The 7629-nt window shown below is 36.4% G+C and overlaps 1 pseudogene; it reads left to right on the forward strand.

Moving 5' to 3' along the window:
* The first annotated feature begins 4883 nt into the window (after positions 1–4883).
* On the forward strand, positions 4884–5602 carry LOC100761768 (annotated as a pseudogene).
* The last annotated feature ends 2027 nt before the right edge of the window (positions 5603–7629 follow it).

Raw genomic sequence — 7629 nt, forward strand, 5'->3', positions numbered from 1 at the left:
GAAATGCCAAATTAATTGCGAACAGAGATTTAGAATTTTCCAGAATTATTATATTTTATATTTTATGTCATTTTCTATAAAACATATTGTTATGGAAATAGTTATATATATTTCAAATAAAAACTTTATGGACAATACAAAAACAAAATGTTCTTTCAAAGTTCTGATACTGAATAAAAGAATTCCATCTATTTTCTTGTTCTTTCCTACAAGACAACATTGTATGTCTTCCAAACACACTAGTTTTAGCAGCATGTACATTAGAATATTTTAAGGAGGACATTTAGGTAAATATGCCCACAATACAAAGTTAAATATGTTGTTTCATGTTGTTATGACTGACTGAATTGTTCTTTGAGCTCAACTCCTCTTCACAGCAGTAGATAAAATAAGAAAACAAAAGACAATAGGGGGGAGCAAAACATAAGACTCCATACCACATTGTGTATAAAACCAACTAAATGTAACAGTGCATTGCAGGCTATTCTAGCTAGTTCGGGAAAGCAATTTTGTAAAGAAGTAGAAATTGATGAGGGAGTAAACATCAAAGAAAAGAAAACTAAGAAAAGGGTTTTGATTTTAAATATAGAGATGCCTGTTCAGACAGCATTCTGAAAGTGTGAAAACAAGTAAGCTAAATGTTAAGTGTGTATTTTTACACCAAAATAATGGTAGGAAGCTCATTAGCACTAAATGGTACAATTTTTTATGGGTCTGTACTTCTTGAAAAACAATAACATAGAACAATAACTTTTGACATCATTTAAGGTAAAAATCTGTGGTGTTTGTTAAAATAATTGTGAGCCATCTATCAAACAATGACTTAGTCAAACATAGTCATGAAAATAAATTTCAGAAGTACTGCCAAGTATTCAAAATAAACTTTATTAAGACTAAGGGGATAAAGTCAGTCCAGCAAGCAAGAATCTGTAGAGCTGCATACAATGAAAACTATAACAAAATCATCTGATGTTTTCAAACAGAATGTTTGCCATGCTTTGCTTATGAAGGCAGATATATTCTTTATTACATAGTTATTGTGAGGTTAAACATGATAAATGTTGGTACCAGGTATGCACCCATAAAGTCTTCACTACTTTTAAGTTTATTCTTTATTGTATGATAATAAAATTGTGAATGAACAATACAGGCAGAAGAAAACCTCACCTAGGCATTCATCAGTTCCTACCATACCACAATCGTTACTACTAGGCACCTGGAGTCAGTAGGTTATGAAGTAGTACTCAAACCACTGGGGCTGATACATTGCAGTAGCTGCAAAAGACAAGGGAGTAGATGGCAGGGCATGATAAATGATATGAGAAGATTTGACAAAATGTCTTAAATCAGTTTTAATTACAGGGCAGATGCCCAGAGACAAGCAAAGTACCTGCAGTTTCTAGGGTATGTGAAACAGATACTTCCCAGCTGATCCTAGTGCAAATTTATATTATATTTTATGTAATATTTGTTATATTATATTATGTTATATTTGTCTGAGGTTTGTGCAGAACTAGGATACATAGCTTTTCAGCCAGTCCAACACCCTGTTGTACTTGTACCAAGATGTATCAGAAAAATCAGAAAGATCAATCACATACAGTCTAGATGCATGAAGTTTTAGGCAATGTGGTGGTTGGGACTGTTATAGGAATGAACAGGAATGCATCTTTAATAGTCTGAAGACAGAATCAGATGCCCACTGTAAATAAAATTTAAAGGATTCAAGTCAAATTATATGTAAAAGTTATCAAGATGAAGAATAGATCAAGGAAATACAAAATAAAGTAAAATAAAATGCTGAGTAATAATTGGTCAAATAAAATGCAGTTTGTCTTTGGGAGTACTTCATTCATTTGAGCATTCATTATTTTTGCTTTCTGTTTGCTCAGCAAGTTACCCAAAGACATAGATGAAGGGAATTAAAGAAATCCTGCTTTAAAAGTCTGTTCTACCTCAGGAAGTTATCCTGAATCATATGAGCAGGCTGTGAGATTTTAAGAAGCTTTTTATCCTCTGTTCTTTTTTATTTTCAAATGTCTATTGAGCCTCTCCTCTCTGCCAGAGATTGCAGTGGGGACTCAAGATGAAATGGCCTATAAGGGAAGCATATTGCTGTCTTTATGCAATTGTGAAAAAGAAAAGTCAGGAGGAATTTTCAATAAAATGTCATAACTAGACTGTTAAAGGATATTGAGTTGCTACAGATAAAAGGTAAAAAGGGCATCTATCCTAAGTTAAATAGTATCCCTCAAGGATTTTTATCTCTCTGGAATTTCAGGATGTGACTTTATTTGGAAATAAGATATAAAATATATTTTATTATTTCTTTTATTTTTGTTATTTTTGTTTTATTGACTCATAGTATTATGTAAGTGGGTCTGGCCACAAATTCCTACCTGCTTCCACCTCCTGAGATAGGGAATAGTAGGTATGTCCTATTGGAGTCTGAATTGTGTAGATACAAGTAACCATCAGGAGTATGGAGAGAGGCATGGAATGCTTGGTCCTCAGGGCAGTTTGTGGGAACATGGTTAGGTTGAAGTGCAAGTCTCAATAATGGTTTGCAGAAATATTAAAGAGTAGATACATTGAAGCAACTCAATTCTGTTGGACTTGAGTGTGGCTCTAGGAAACCCAGGGGTATTAATTAGAACCCAAGTAAAATGAAGGTAAATGGCTGTTAAAGGGAAGGAAGCATTGAAATAATCTGAAATAAAGCATGTGAAAGTCCAGAATATAAGGAACTGTTTGGCTGAAGAACTAATTCTTGTAAGAAGAAATGTTGAAATGGGTGATGAAATGACTAAGATAAGGAGAAATGTATGAAGCAAATACTCAAGGCATATGTAAAGGAGGATATGGATGTAAAATTTCATTCTTAAGGCAACTGGGAAACAATCTTTTTCACATTTACTCTGGAAAAGCAGCAAATCTGGCTGATAGTTTGTGAAATCCAGTGGGAAACCCCTATATTTCCCTCAATCAAATATGTAGCTGGATAACCAATCTCTTGGAAGAAATATCAACAATAAAGTTGTCTCCCAAATCCAAATAGAAGTAACTGTTTAGTCAGTTAGGGGTCTGGCTGTGTAAAGTAAGACTCATGGATGCATTTGAAGGACATTCATGAATATATGGCTGTTCCTCAGGAAAATGGCAATCAGTCTACCACAATATCCAGCAATTCAACTCTTAGGCATATAACCAAAAGATACACAATTATACAACAAAGACATCAGTTCAACTATGTTCATAGTAGCATTATTTGTAATAGCCAGAACCTGGAAGCAACATAGATGCCCCTCAACTGAAGAATGGATAGAAAAAATGTGGTACATTTATACAACGGAGTACTACTCAGCAGAAAAAAACAATGGAATCTTGAAATTCACAGGAAAATGGGTGGAACTAGAACAAATCATCCTTATTGAGGTAACCCAGTCACAAAAAGACAAATATGGTATGTACTCACTCATATATGATGTTTAGACATAGCGCAAAGAATTACCAGCCTAGAATCCAAACCCACAGAGAGGTTAGGAAACAAGGAGGAACTAAGGAAGAGATACATGGTCCCCTTGAGAAGGGTAAAGAGACAAGATCTTCTGAACTAATTGAGAGCATGGGGGGAGAGGGAGTAAGGAGAAAGAGAAGAGGAGAAGAGCAGGAAAGAGGAGGACATGAGGTAGCAGGAAGACTGAGTCAGGGAAAGAATAGGGGAAAGCAAGAAAAGAGATATCATCATAGAGGGAGCCATTATATGTTTAAAGAATAACCTGGGATGAGGTTGACCCCAGATAACAATCTAATCAATAGTGGAAAAGCTACTTTAAATGCCCGTCTCCAATAATGAGATTGATGACTACCTTATATGACATCCTAGAGCCTTCATCCAGTAGCCGATGGAAGTAGAAGCAGACACCCAAACACTGAGCTGAACTCTGGAATCCAGTTTCAGAGAGGGAGGAATGATGAGCAAAAGGGTCAAGACAAGGTTGGAGAAACCTACAGAAACAGCTGGTCTGAAGAAGGGGGAGCTCATGGACCACAGACTGATAACTGGGAAACCAGCATAGGACTGTCCCAGAACCCCTGAATGTGGATGTCAGTTTGGAGGTGTGGGCAATCTCTGGGGCCATTGGTAGTGAATCAGCATTTATTGTTAGTACATGAATGGACCCTGGGAGCCCACTCCACATAGAAGGATACTCTCTCAGCCTAGACAGAAGAGGGAGGGTATAGGCCCAACTCCAAATAATGTGACAGACATTGAAGATCTCCCATGGAATGCCTCACTCTCCCAGGGAGCAGAAAGGGGATCGGATAGGGGGTCCATGGAGGGCAGTGGAGGAGGGGAGGGAAGGGAACTGGGATTGACATGTAAAACAAGCTTGTTTCTATTTTAAATAAAAATAAACAAAAAGAAAAATATTACATATGTAACTGCTTGTGCAACAATAAATAAATAAAATTTCCTGAGCTCATATATTTGATAGTTGGTTGCCAACTAATGTCTCTACATGGGGAGGAGATGGTCTTTCAGTTGTAGACTACTGCTAGATAAAGTGTATCAGTGGGTCTGAGCTTTGAGAATGTGTGTCCTTGCCCATTTCTACTTTTGTTTCTCTGATTTCTGTGTGCTGTTGAGATGCAACTTCCTACTCCTTGCTCTATGCCTTCCTCATCAGGTGCACTACTATTCTCTGGAACTGTAAGCCAAAATAAACTCTTATGTAAATTGCTGCTAGTCATGATATTTTATCACAGAAACAGAAATGTAACTCATCTAGCACCTTAGTTATTGTCCCATTTCTGTGAAATAAAATTACCCTGACAAAACTAATTTAAGGAAGAGTGGGTTTATTTTGATCCAGAGCATAATGGTATGGTCCATCATGGAAGAGAAGCCATGGCGCCAGGAGCTTGAAGCAGCTTATAACAACACATTCACAGTTAATAAGAGAGTGAGTCCTGCTGGTACTCAGCTTGCTTGCTATTTTCACACCATCTAGAACTCAAATCAGGGATGGTGCTCCTCACATTGAGGGTGGTCTTCCCCTTACAATTAACCTAATCAAGATACACAATTCGAAGACATCAGCCTAAGTGAATACAAAGGGAAATATGTTGTATTCTTTTTACCCTCTTTATTTACTTTTGTGTGCCCCACTGATATCAATGCTTTCAGTGATAGGGCAGAAGAATTTAAGAAACTCACCTGCCCAGCGATGGGAGTTTCTGTGAATTCTCACTTGTGTCATCTGGCATGGATTAATACACAAGGTGGATTGGGACCCATGAACATTCCCTTGGTATCAGATTCCAAGCTCACCATTGCTCAGGATATGTAATCTTAAAGGCTGATGAAGGTATCTCTTTCAGGGGCCTTTTTATTATCGATGACAAAGGTATACTTCTACAGATCACTATAAATGATCTTCCTGTTGGCCAATCTGTGAATGAGATTCTGAGACTACTCCAGGCCTTCCAGTTCACTGACAAACATGGTGAAGTGTGCCCAGATGGCTGGAAACCTGGCAGTGACACCATCAAGCCTGATGTCCAAAAGAGTAAATAATATTTTTCTAAGCAGAAGTGAGCACTGGGGCCATTTTTCTGCCAGGCTGCAGCAGAAGAAAATCACTTATACTTTATATTTGTGTTCAAACACAAAACAAACTGTGTGATCCAAGGCATACCTTCCCTACAGTGCTGGGGTGGGTGCCTTTCTTCCACTTTTGGGAATTGCCTGAGCTGTGTTGTGGGTAGACTGTCTGATATACCTGTCGCAGAAATGAACCTGCTCTTTTTTAAGTGTCTATTAAACTTGAACTCTGGGGAAAAAAGGCACTTTTTCATGGATAAGACCAGACTAACCTTACAAAAGTACCACCTCAGAGGCATGCCGAAATGCATCTCTTCTTGATTCTAGATCCTCTGGTTTTGAGAATAAATATTAACCAAAAGAATGGTTAATTATTAGAATGTAGATAGGAAAAGAAAAAAATTGAGGATAAATACCAATTCTTGTAATTGTATGCATAAATACTCATGTGAGGGAGATATATGGATATATGGAACTGAAGTATAGAATATATGTATCAATACTCTAATGCATAGATAATGGAAGAAAATGAAGGACAAAAGGATGGTATTGATGAAATGGTGCTAGAGGGAAAAGTTGATGAGGGAAATATTCAGAAGTTTATTATAATAATCATAAATAGTACAGTTATTATAATCATAATAACAATTAGGAAGGGATGCACATGATGAGGATTTAATTGGACATACTAATGTATTAAATATACAGAACTTATTTGTTGTTGGTAGCAGGAAACTTGTTTACTGGAGGGAAGAAAGTTCTGGAAGACAAATTCTACAATTCTATGTCTGATCTTGGGGAAAGCTGAGCAATGTGTACAATAAGGGAGGTGACAAGAAAGAATGAAAAGATTAATTTGAAAGATTACAGGAAATCTGAATGGTAGTCAAAAATATAAGGATCATACAATGGGTTTCTTCCTAAACTAACCATGAGTTGATTTAGACCCAACAACAAACTGACACTGGCTTTTCTATATTTGCTAATATAGAAATATGACAGCAATTATTGGGAATATTTTGTTTTGTACAAAATCACATCTACCCCACTTTCCTCTTTATTAAGATCACTTAATAGTGGAGGTGAAATTTTATGGAAAATTATATCGGTTTAGGAGAAAGCTATATAAAGAGTTAAGCAAGCAATGAACATGTTTATACAAATTTTTATAGTGGATTTTCTAATAACTATGTTTGGAAGTTCTTTTTTACATAGTTCTAGGCACTAGTAAAGTTTTCAAATTCAGCAAATTTTCAATATCCTTAATGCTCAGCACTTTAACCTGAAATCTATAAACTACCAGATATGTGCAAAGGAGGCACTGGGTTTAGGTTTCAGTAATTCCTGAAAAAGAGATAGATGAAGAATGTATAGGTGAAAATTAAGATGCATTTGAAGGTGTGGGATTTACTAATGAGAAAGAAAGGTGTGATCTGATGGTGTTTAATTTCTCTGCAAAGTAAGGTTAATTGCTGAGAATGAGTGTGGCAGGGCATGGCTACAGGACTTGAAGATGATGGTGAACTCTTTTAATTGCTCATTTTGGACCATAAATTTTTATGCGCAGAAAATTTTAGAGAACTTTGGAAGACCCCATAGTAATCCCAAAGATCACTGTGTCAGAAGTATAGTAGAGGTGGCAGTTATAATTCGCTGTGACTCATAGAAAGCTGAGGAGTTTACGTCTAAGCCTCTCACTTACTGAAGGAGTACAGTTAGTTGTAGTTCTCAGTGTTACTTTGGCTCAGTTGCTTTCCTTTAGTAGATTATTGATTAAGGTCAATGTTCCTGCAGAGATGCTATGTACTTTATTTAAACTTGAGAACAATTTTTACTTTATTTTTGACTATGTTTTCTTTTTCTCTTGTCAATTTTTTTTTGGTGTTGCTGTTTTATTTGAGTGGTATAATATGATCATATCACTATTCTCAACCCTTTTCATCCCTCCAAAATCCCCCATAGAACACTTCTGGCTCACTTTCAAATCACTCCCTCTTTGTTGTTGTTTATACATGCATATA

This window comes from Cricetulus griseus (genome assembly GCF_003668045.3).
Source record: "Cricetulus griseus strain 17A/GY chromosome 1 unlocalized genomic scaffold, alternate assembly CriGri-PICRH-1.0 chr1_1, whole genome shotgun sequence".
In the NCBI taxonomy this organism is placed as follows: domain Eukaryota; kingdom Metazoa; phylum Chordata; class Mammalia; order Rodentia; family Cricetidae; genus Cricetulus; species Cricetulus griseus.